Source organism: Cryptomeria japonica, unplaced genomic scaffold (assembly GCF_030272615.1).
Source record: "Cryptomeria japonica unplaced genomic scaffold, Sugi_1.0 HiC_scaffold_118, whole genome shotgun sequence".
NCBI lineage: Eukaryota > Viridiplantae > Streptophyta > Pinopsida > Cupressales > Cupressaceae > Cryptomeria > Cryptomeria japonica.
Genome location: NW_026728940.1, coordinates 13,464 through 24,790, shown reverse-complemented (window position 1 = coordinate 24,790; position 11,327 = coordinate 13,464).

Genomic DNA, 11,327 nt, shown 5'->3' with positions numbered 1-11,327 from the left:
TTTGCACCATGTAATTTTGTTAGTTTTCATTTAATCTCATTTTCCTCTATGGAGATGTGTATCAAACACTATTCTTAACCCTATCTCTGCCAAATCATAATGCTAGATTTGTACAATATAGTGGAAATGATTCGCCTGCTATTAATATGTATCTTACAACCTAAGAAATTCCTTGAGGTTTAACCCTAGACTTTCTTAGAAGGACAAAAGTAAAAAATGTATTTCCTTTGCTAGAGAAATTCTATCCTCCTTAAATACTAAAAAGCTAAAATATGGCCCTTTCATATTAGAAATAAAAAAATATGTTAAGGGCATTATTTTATAATCTCCCTCAAAAAAGTATTCATATCTAGAAAAAATCCTACAGTATCTTGAAAGTAAGGATCCCTATTCCCTTCCCACACCACTCTGGGAAGAAGACTCCCTATCAGATAAAGGGTAAACCCTACAAAGAAAATAAGGCTAATAATCTATAATTTCTCCCTTCAAGCCTTGTTCTAGTTTTTGATGGTAAGATGGATAGAGAAGAAGTTGTGGCTTCTTCTTATGAAGTTGGGAATACTAGCTATAATACTTTTTGAGTCCAAAAGGCCTAGGGCTAATATAACCCCCAACCAAAGCATCAACAAGGATATAGATTCTAGGGTTTCCACTCCTAGGAATGTGGGGATGAGGATTAGAGATATAATGGAATGCCTTAATAATATTAGAGGGCATGAGGAGGATGGACAAACCAATATTGGAGGTAAAATTGTGGAGAACATTGCCAAGGAGGAGAATCTTTAGAACTATGTACATGGTAGAAATTGGTACATCTAAGTGATATTGGAGAACACTGAGAATTCTCATGGTGTCACTGACTATCCATCATGTAAGAATATTTGGAATCAACTACACAAGAATTTGCATTCCTTTGACAATAAGATTTTCTCCCTAAAATGGGCTATAAATAAGCTAGTGATGATAACTAATGGATTGATACATAAAAATATGGCCAGTGTGGTGATTCTTTGAAATAAACTACAAAAGAGAAAAGAAAAAAAAAGGATAGAGAAAGGAGCATCTATGGTAGCCAAGATGTTGAAGAAGTGTGGTTCTACTACCGGACATAATTTGGAGGATCTACTGAATGTAATGATTGAAAACTTTAAATCTATATAGTAGTCCTCATTGCTCTTCTACCTATTTTTTCTTTATCTTATTTTACTTATTTGACACCTCAAATGTTTTAGTGCTTCATTTTTCTATTTTTGCTTGCTATATTTTTTATTTTCTCGTGATATTTTCTATCCTATAAGGTCTTTATTAGTGACTAGCTAGTGGCCATATTAGTTTGTTTATATTGTTATAATGTTGTACTTATTAGTGTAATGGGTTGGAGTCCATTCCTCCCTTACTTTTGTATACAACACACCTTTTTCATCGAATACTAACTTCTCCTTGGTCCATACCAAACTTTTAGACTTAAGCATCCATACATGCCTTTTTTCATAATTTTACAATTCTTTATTGTCCATTGAAGTGTTATACCTATCCAGTACCTCATGAACATTACCCACCTTCATTTTATTCTCATATTGGGCTATTATAGTTTTCCATCCCATCATCCATCTTCCCCAAACCCTACTCTTTTTGCAAACCTTGTCAATCTTTTTGACTTGTCCTTATTGTCATGTCTCTTGCCTAAACTCTAATTTCTCAAAACTGGTAATATTCATGAAGTATATTTGATCTAATAATTATAAATATCCAACCATTTTTCACTATTCATCTCACCTAATGCTTAACATGATAGGGAATATTCAATTATTTAATTTAAATGATATCTCCAAAAGGGATTAGTTTTACTAGAAACATTAATCTACATTACTGATGTGGATTCACATATTCTTCCAACAATGAAAACTAATAAATGTCCTTAGTTTTCACTACTGAAGTGAGAAAAAGGTTGAACCTATAGGTCATCAATCCATTAGTTTTAATAGTCATTCTAGGTCTTGTGTATCTCTTTACATTTCTCTCTTTTATAAATATATATGCATAGACACAATGTTCATGTGTGATTCAAAAAAAATGGTGCTTGGTAGATATAAGGATTCCCTTATGTACACCTCTTTAATATTTATTGTTTTATACTATATTTTACATCCCCATTGAAGGTGTTATGAGATATAATCTTGAATAAAGATAAAAATGACTAAATACCTAGGAACCCTAACCAAAATATTATTTTGATAATTCATTTTTGAAATCAAAGATTTTAGAATGAAATCCACAAATTACTAAGCTTTATTATTATACAAATTAAAATATTATTTCTTATTTTTTAAATTAAATTTGAAAAAAAAAATCTTTTCCTTTTAAAATTTTTTCAATTAAAGGATTTGAATTTAGCAAACTAATATTTTTCTTTTCTTTGATATCTCAAAGGTATTTTGATCTCAGCACTTGCAGACCATAATTCATCAAGGGGAAACCAACTAATCCTCTACTTTACAATTCGTCAAGGGGAGACCAAGTAATCTCCAGGCCACTTGAAAACCTATAGTGGGAGGCTTGAACCTATGTTGATTGTTTGTGTCTTTCAACAACTCAACTCACCAGTCTACACCCAGAGTTAATTTTAAAAATATTTAAAATATATTTTTCGAGTGTGCATGAGGGGATTATAGTTGAATTATAGTTGTTCAATTCCCACCTCGTAAAGAAATTGAGAGGAGCACATCGATAAAGGTTCTAACCACTAATCCTTATCAGTGGAGCCCCAACCCTCTATGGCACATTGTGGAAGATTTGTTCATTCTCCATCCCAACAACAGTAAAGGTAGTTGGCCGCCCTTTAGAATGGTAGGGGGCTAGAATACTTAATTAATTAGTAAATTAATTTGGAATTAATAAACCTGATAGAATACACTATAATTTACATGGCATTGGCACAAAAACAATGGCAACTTGAATGAACTGATTTGAGAAATAGGTATATAGTTGTTGAAGCAAGGTGGCCCCCCCTTTATAACAGTAGAGGTATTCTACTAACTACCTATTGATTCGTAGGGCCCAATGGCTATATTGAAAAATTACATATAATCTATTAAATAATAATATTTATAAATCTAATTCAACTAAATTTCTAAACAAAAAATCTAAAACTAACATAGATCTATTAATAAATCACATACATCTATTAATATTGATTAAGATTGTTCTTACTTTAACTCTTTATTAAAATATCATTGCATGTGTATTTCTTTCATTTTAGTTGTTGCAAACTGTTCAATTAATTTGAAGACTTAACTACATTAAAAAGATTATGTGAACAAAAACATAACTGACATTTAAAAGAAATTAAAATATATAAAGGAAACAATAAACACATATTTAGAGATGCATTTTCACTTAGTGTGGTTCTATTGGTTTTGACCTAACATAGCATGGATTGATGTGTAGTCAACTTAATATAACAAAAAGAAAAACTAAATGTGAACTGAATCTAACGGTTCTCCATGTAAATAGAGCTACAAGCTCTTCCTATTTTATTAGAACATACTTACAATATACATTTATTTGTTACCACTTCATGCCTAAAGTGAAAATAATGGTGTTCCATTCCACCTTACAAATATGGCATGTCCATCGGGCTCCAGAGTATAACATTCTCTGGAATCATTATTTTCTAATAACAACTTAGCCTGATACATAGCTTGAAAGTTGAAGCTCTTTTCCCTAAACCCTACTTGTTTGAACAAACACCTCCAGACTTCAGTTCTAAGAAGCCTAACAATTCTCTACTTAACCTCATAGGCTATCATATTCCTTATCTGAATTCAAGTTATTAATTATTCATGCTTGACCATCTTAATATCATTTCTGTCTGTTAAGATAGCATCGAATAGATCAAAATCCGCCATGTAATATAAAAGCACTTCTATGAATCCATTCACAAAACATGGAGAATTATGGAACCCCTCAATTCTAGTATTTACTATTATCCGAGGCCTCAGTTTCTTTATAACGATTAAGAGATTATCAAGGAGGACCGGGTCATATAACAAAGTTCTCAGAATAAATGAAGAGTAAATTACCAAAGCCTCACTAGATTCAACGGCGAATACACCTTCCTTAATCTCCTCTATCTTTGGGATAACCACAGTGCTGTACAAAAACGGAATCGCCAAAGATTTAGCAAGCTCGTGAAGTCTTCTTCCACTTTTTCTAAGCTCTTCCCCATTCATGCCAACTGTTGTTATCGTGAGAAGCTGATGTTAGTATAATGTATTACATTGTTAGTAAATGTATTATATTGATTAGGGTAGATAGTTAGAGAGGTAGTTTCTTCTTTATGTTGTTTTCATCATTTTATAAAATGCATATCAAATGTAATATTTGATATTGGAATAAAGGAATATTTTATGTATTTTTATAACAACTGGTATCAGAGGGGTCTCCCTGAATGCCTGTGAATATGCAATGAGTATCTAAAGTTGTGCATATGTTTATTTTCCTGTGAAAATGGTGTGAGAGAACAACAAGTAGTATTTGTGTCTATGCTGTGACAATCCAAACAATATTTGTGTATGTAAATTGATTGTAGTTCCCTCTTTCTTTAATCTACAAGGGAAAGTTAGGGCTTAGAAGCAAATATTGCAATTTTAGTGAAATAATTACTAAAAAATAAAAGATATATTTATTATGGAGATTGTGGTTGATATGCTAGATAAATATTTTGTTTTTAACTTTCATACTTGGAAAATAAAATTTCAGATGCAATTAATGAATAAAAATTTATGGGGAATAGTGAGTGGAAAACAAACAAAACCTACATATGCATCTAAATTATTAGAGTGGGAGAACAGAGATGATAAAGACAAAGCTATTATTGGTCTTTCTATTTCTTATTCAGAGTTACATCATATAGATTTGGATACATAATCAACAGATATTTGGGATAATCTCAATAAATTTGTTTGGAGAAAAGGCATTAAATGCAAAATTCTCTCTAAAATTCAATTGTTTAGGTTCAAAATGGAAAATGGAGTCAAAATGTCAAGCCATATAAGTAGTTTGAGATCTCTTATCAGACAATTAGCAGAACATAAGGCTCTAGTAAATAATGAAGATACCAAGGCTATCTTGCTAAACAACTTGCATACAAAATACAATAATATTATTTTTACACTCATCCAAATAACCTCCTATAGTTTAGAAGATATGATTTCAGCCCTTTTAGCAAAAGAAAAGAGAACAAATGTAGAAGATTTAGAAGGTGTTTCTCAACTGGAAAATGCATTATATGTTCAAAACCATAATAAAAGATCAAGCACAAGTAATGAAGACATTAAATGTTTCTATTGTAAGAAAAAAGGTCATAGAGATTGGTTGTGTAAAAGTCGAGCTAGAGATGTTGTTAAAGTAAAGTTTAAAGACAAAATCAATGAAGAAAACATTTCTTATATTGAGAATGGGGATTCATCAAATGATAAAGTTATTATTTATGATTCTCTTTGTGATTCTAGAGAGGTTATATAAGTCTTCACTTCTTTAGAGGCTAGTGGCAAAAGAGGATGGAGGATTTCCATCATCTCAAGTTAGCTTCTTGCTTTGAGATGGTGTTTTGCTTGAGAAGTGTTTTTGGTTTTTGGGTTTCTTATTTATTCCTTGTTGTTGCTAGCATATTTGAAGATAAATTTATTGTGAAGTTTGTTTCTAGAGACATGTAAGGGATTTGGTGTAAAGCTTAATATGGATGGTTGTTCAGTAGTACTCGAGGTTGTGTTTGAGAATTATACCCTTCTGAGGGTTACTAGGCAACTTGATGAAGGCATGTGGTTGGAGGGCCCAGTATGGATTGTTGGTGAATAATTTGGGATATCAGATAGAGGCTACACCTTTCTAAGGGTTACAAGACAACTTGATGGATCTAAATTTGATTCATAATTTATTTCTTGAAATAATTTTTTCACAAACTATGTCTATATATATTTTGTAATCAGCAAATTTATTATGTAAGGCTTAAGGGGGGTTTTTTGGATAAACATTTATAAAGAACAATGTAATAGGGGAATTGTTAGTATAATCTATTAAATTGTTAGTAAATGTATTACATTGATTAGGGTAGATCTAGATAGAGAGGTAGTTTCTACACAGTTAAACTATTTAACTGCTTTATGTTCTCTCCACCACTTTATTAAATCTTATCAAATATAATATTTTATATTGGAATAACAAAATATTTTGTGTATTTTTAATAACAACTGAAGCGGTGCCAAAGAAGAAGAAACAACTCTATGTGCTAGACACTCCATCAATACTGTCCAATACGACGCACTTTGCATCCCGAGATCAATTATATTAATTTTATTGTAATCCCCCATAGTGTCTATGATTGCCTACACATACATCAACTGCAACAGTTTGGTATTGGGAAGAACCCTAATGTAGTAAGAAATGGGACTACAAAACTCTTTTATGTCAAATTCACTATCAATATTGAAAGAAAAATTTGAGAGTAGTTTAGCTGCATTGTTTAATAGGCCAAGAGTCTAGTGTTGGATTCTATCCTGGAAGGCGCTAGAGATATAAGAGCCTCTGTGTGGGACTCCCCAACTGACAAGACAAACTCTTGCATTTTCTCACAAGCCTATAGGAAGAGAATTCACAACTATAGAAAAGAAATAGAGAAAACACACACAGAAGATTGTTTTATACACAAACAAATAAAATATCTTTATTCAATTAAAAAAAATGGATCACATGTTGCCTCGGTAGAGGTCTTTCTCAAAGACTCTATTTCCTTGCATAGAGAGAACTTATTATATAGAAGTTGCATACTAATCGACTTCATGCATAAGCTACCTTATTCTTCAGTTAACAACAACTTAACTTTATTCAAACTGAACTAAAAATTGCATGGACAACTTTTCAAATTAAACTCTAAATTAACTACCCAAATATACGGAGCATTAATTTCTTGCATGACACTACATGATTGGTGTGTTGAGTTTAACAGAAGTGAGACTTCAATACCACATTCCAACACACTCCCTCTTGATGCTAAGACTTACTAAATCCCCTTTAATTTTGACCATGAATTCTTCAGTACTCAATCTCCCGTATTTGTGACTACAGTCGTAGTCTTTTTATTTTGTCTCTTTCTGATATCCATAACCAAGTCTACAAACTTTCTCCACTATTTTCTTTGCTTGATTACTTCTAACCATCTCTTGATCTTCATATCTTACCTTTTTTTTGGCTTCTCCAACTACTATGATAGTCCTTCAAACCTTCAATTTGAATCTTCTTGCAAACTCACTATTTGTAGACATCTTGCAAGACAATATTTTCCTTTGATCTGAACATTCAACCCTTTGATGATTCTTCTCATTCACATATGAACTTTTATATCTGACCAAATTTTTATCATATCTCTAACTGTTTGCCAACTTGATCCATAACTCCATCCACAATCTATTTTCATGCAACCTATCATAGATTCTTTTTTTCAACATATCTTTTCAAAATGATTCTTCAATCCACATAGGGTGCAAGGATGTAGATTCCAACAATTTTTTTTCTTTATGTCCTTCTCTGTGACAATGTGAACACTGAATTCTTTCAGTTGTTATTCCTAAACTTGAAATACTAGCAACTTCTGAGCTATCTTTCTTACCATATCCAAGACCTTCATACTTTGGTCTCATAACAGGTTGAATGGGCTCTTGAATTTCTTCCCCATGCTTTCCTAATCCTCTTCCTTTATATCCCATTTTCTGCATCATCTTCCAACCAACATTATTTTCAAAATTGTTTTTCTCATTAACATCACAAATCACACTTGGAGATTTATGCATATCCTTACCTTCAACTTGACCATCTACACCTACAAAAACTTTCAGTACATCATCGATATCAACCAAAGGACACAAATCACTTGTATCACACAAGGCATCATGTACTAGGGGCATCAACCTTAGACTATCAATTTCTTTTGCCAACAACTTTAACTGTTCTTCCAAATCTTCATTCTTCTTTTTGACTTCATCAAACAATTTTAATTTTGCTTCTAATTCTTTATTTTTTGCTTTAATAATATGCATGTTTTTCAAGCTTCTCAATTTCAAACAAATACTCAAATCTTTCTTTAGTAAACTCATTTAAATTTGATATCAAGTGTGAATTACACTTTTTCAATTTCACCAATTCATCTTTCAAACAATATTTTTCACATACCAAAGTTTCATTCTCTTTCTTTATTCTTTTAACAAACTTTCCTATTGAAACAAAAAAAAATTTAACTCACCTTTTTTGCTTGATTACTATGATTATAGAGACTTTCCTTCTTGACAACTTTATGTGTCCTTGAACCTTCTTTGGATTTCCTTCACATTTTCCATAACAAATACAGTTTATTTTAGATCTCTTTTTCTGCTACTATCTTTATGGTAGTATCCAACAATATCTTTTGGCATTCTTTATTGTGATTTTCTTGATGGGGCAGCAACTTCTTGAATCTTGGTGACTCCTACTCTTTTTGTTGCGATCTTTTGTGATCTTGGTGGTGATCTCTTGCAAACCCTCTTTTATCTCGACTAGTGTATTCACTTCTTTTAAACCCTGTGATCTCTTCTTCAAGCAATTTTCTTTAATCTTTGTCAACTACAACTAAAACAATGATCTACCTTTCTTTTTTTCACAATCTCAATATTTCTTCAAACTACACACCCTCAATCTTCAAAGATTTTAACCCAATAAATTCTTGAACCAATAATAATAGATTATACCCAAGATCTTTCTCTTACCTCGGATAACCAATCTGTAGGAAGAGAATTCATAGCTACAGAAACGAAATAGAGAAAAAAAACAAACAAGATTGTTTTATACAAAAACAAATAGAATATCTTTATTCGACTCAAAAAATATGGATTCCACGCTGCCGGGGTAAAGGTCTTTCTTAGACACTTTATTTCCTTGAATAGAGCAGTTGTTATATAGAACTTGCATACTAATTCGTTTCATGCATAAGCTACCTTATTCTTTTGTTAACAACAACTTAATTAAAACTAAATTGAAAATTGCATGGACAACTTTGCAAATTAAACTCTAAATTTATGCCCAAAAATATTCAGTATGAATTTCTTGCATGACACTACATGATCGGTGCTTGCTCGGTTAATTGATTTTAATGATATTGAGACTTCAGCATCACATGCCAACAATGTCGAGCCTCTTGATCATAATTCTGGTTGCCTATCTTTCACCCAAAGGTTAACAAAAGTTGAATGCATTCTAGCTCCTCTCTCTCTCTCTCTCTCTCTCTCTCTCTCTCTCTCTCTCTCTCTCTCTCTCTCTCTCTCTCTCTCTCTCTCTCTCTCTCTCTCTCTCTCTCTCTCTCTCTATATATATATATATATATATATATATATATATATATATAAGACTTAATTGATATAGGTGTTAGAAATTGATGATTTGGTGAGAAACACTCATTTCATTATTCTAATGTGATTGAAAAGGGGAGCACATTATTGTGGGCTCACCACAGTATAAAGTAAAAAATTCACATGATAAGATAGTATACACATCACATAACAACTTAGTCTCTCAATATATATTATGTCAACTTAATTCACTTTACACAATAATGTTATCATGTGATCTCCCTTATCCCATTGGCCATAGAATTTATGCACACTTTATTTCAAATGTTATTTTATCATAATGACATCCAAAGTCAAAGCAATAAGCCATTAAGATATAATATATTCAAATATAACATTTCTTAACTAAATGTTCTGATTGTATATTTTAATTCCTCACTATGATACTATCAAATTTACTAAATAATAAAATTTCTAAGATACAAGTTCATAAATTCACAATACATGAAATCCATCATCATTATTAACTCATAAATTATACCATACATAGAAATAGAAAAAAAAAGATCATCTAATTAATATTTCCACTTATAACATCACTACTAACATAATTAGTTTTAACCATGAATGTATCCATGTGTGTATCATGAAATGTGTAACGCCTCACCATGAAACTCCGAAGGGATTGTAAACTCAGAAAAAATTCTGCTTAAAAATATTAATAGTCAAATTAAATTTTTTTTTAAATAGAATTAAAAAAAAAAAACTCTCCTAGTAAACATACAAATTCAAACATTTTAATAGCAAAACCAAAAACACAATTCTCGAAAATATATCAGAACTTCAGTTTTTTTAAAAACAACTTCCAAGAAACCAAAATTGGCCAAATTTTGCCAGCATAACCCTATACAAGGGTGAATTTCAACAAATTTTAAACTTTCCCGAAATCAAAATCACAATAAACAAACTAATTTTTTATTCTATCAACAAAATTAAATACTTTAAATATGGATTTTTTTACAAAAGCAAAGTGAACAACCACATCCAAATTTTAATTTGAAACTAATTTGTTTAACAAATAATTCAAAAATTGAAGGGAGAATTTAAAATGAAACAATAAAGGGTTTCAAGTTCCAAGTTTAAATGCAACCCTTCCTTTTCCAGACAAAATTTTCAATGTGTTTTGCAAACAGATGATTTTAAACACACACACAAAGATTTTTCTTCAAATCAAATAAACTTTGAAAATGAAGGTCTTCACAAACACCAAACTTAATAAGCTATCCTGGAAGATAATCTAAGAAGAGCTAAATCCTTCAACTAGAAAAAATTCCTCAACCCAAGATGAAGACCAAATTTCAAACCAAAAACTGCGTCCCCTTCTTTCCATGAAACACCCTAGTTAAAAAGAAAAAAAAAACCTAAATATCTATTCTAGGTTAAACTTCTTTCCATCCAATCAAAACATTTCCCATAAAGTGAATTTTCAAAAAAATGCTTTTCTCTCCAAATTTAGTTAAAAACTAAAATTTCCATTTCAAAAAGTCAATGAGGGAGATATTTTAATTTCAAATTTCTATTTAACTTTTTCAAAAATGCATACACATAATTTAATTTCACAATTTGAAAATAACAATAGATCAAACTCCCTAATTTAATGAATTGAACAAATTGATTTATCAATTTATAATACTAAGGGATCCTAGTTAATTTTAATCCCTTTATTTAAATATGCATAATAACACATTAATTAATAAATATTTTAAGGTTTAATAATTAATTTTGGAAAACACATAACACATAGCTCAAGTAAGGCAAATAAGCACATGACCCGCATACCAAACATAGGGAATTGACAGATGACTGATAATGCTCACTATTGAGCATGGCTAGAGTTAATTGTAGGGCCTTATGACTATCTCCTCCACTTCTATCGATCAATAAGGTATGCTC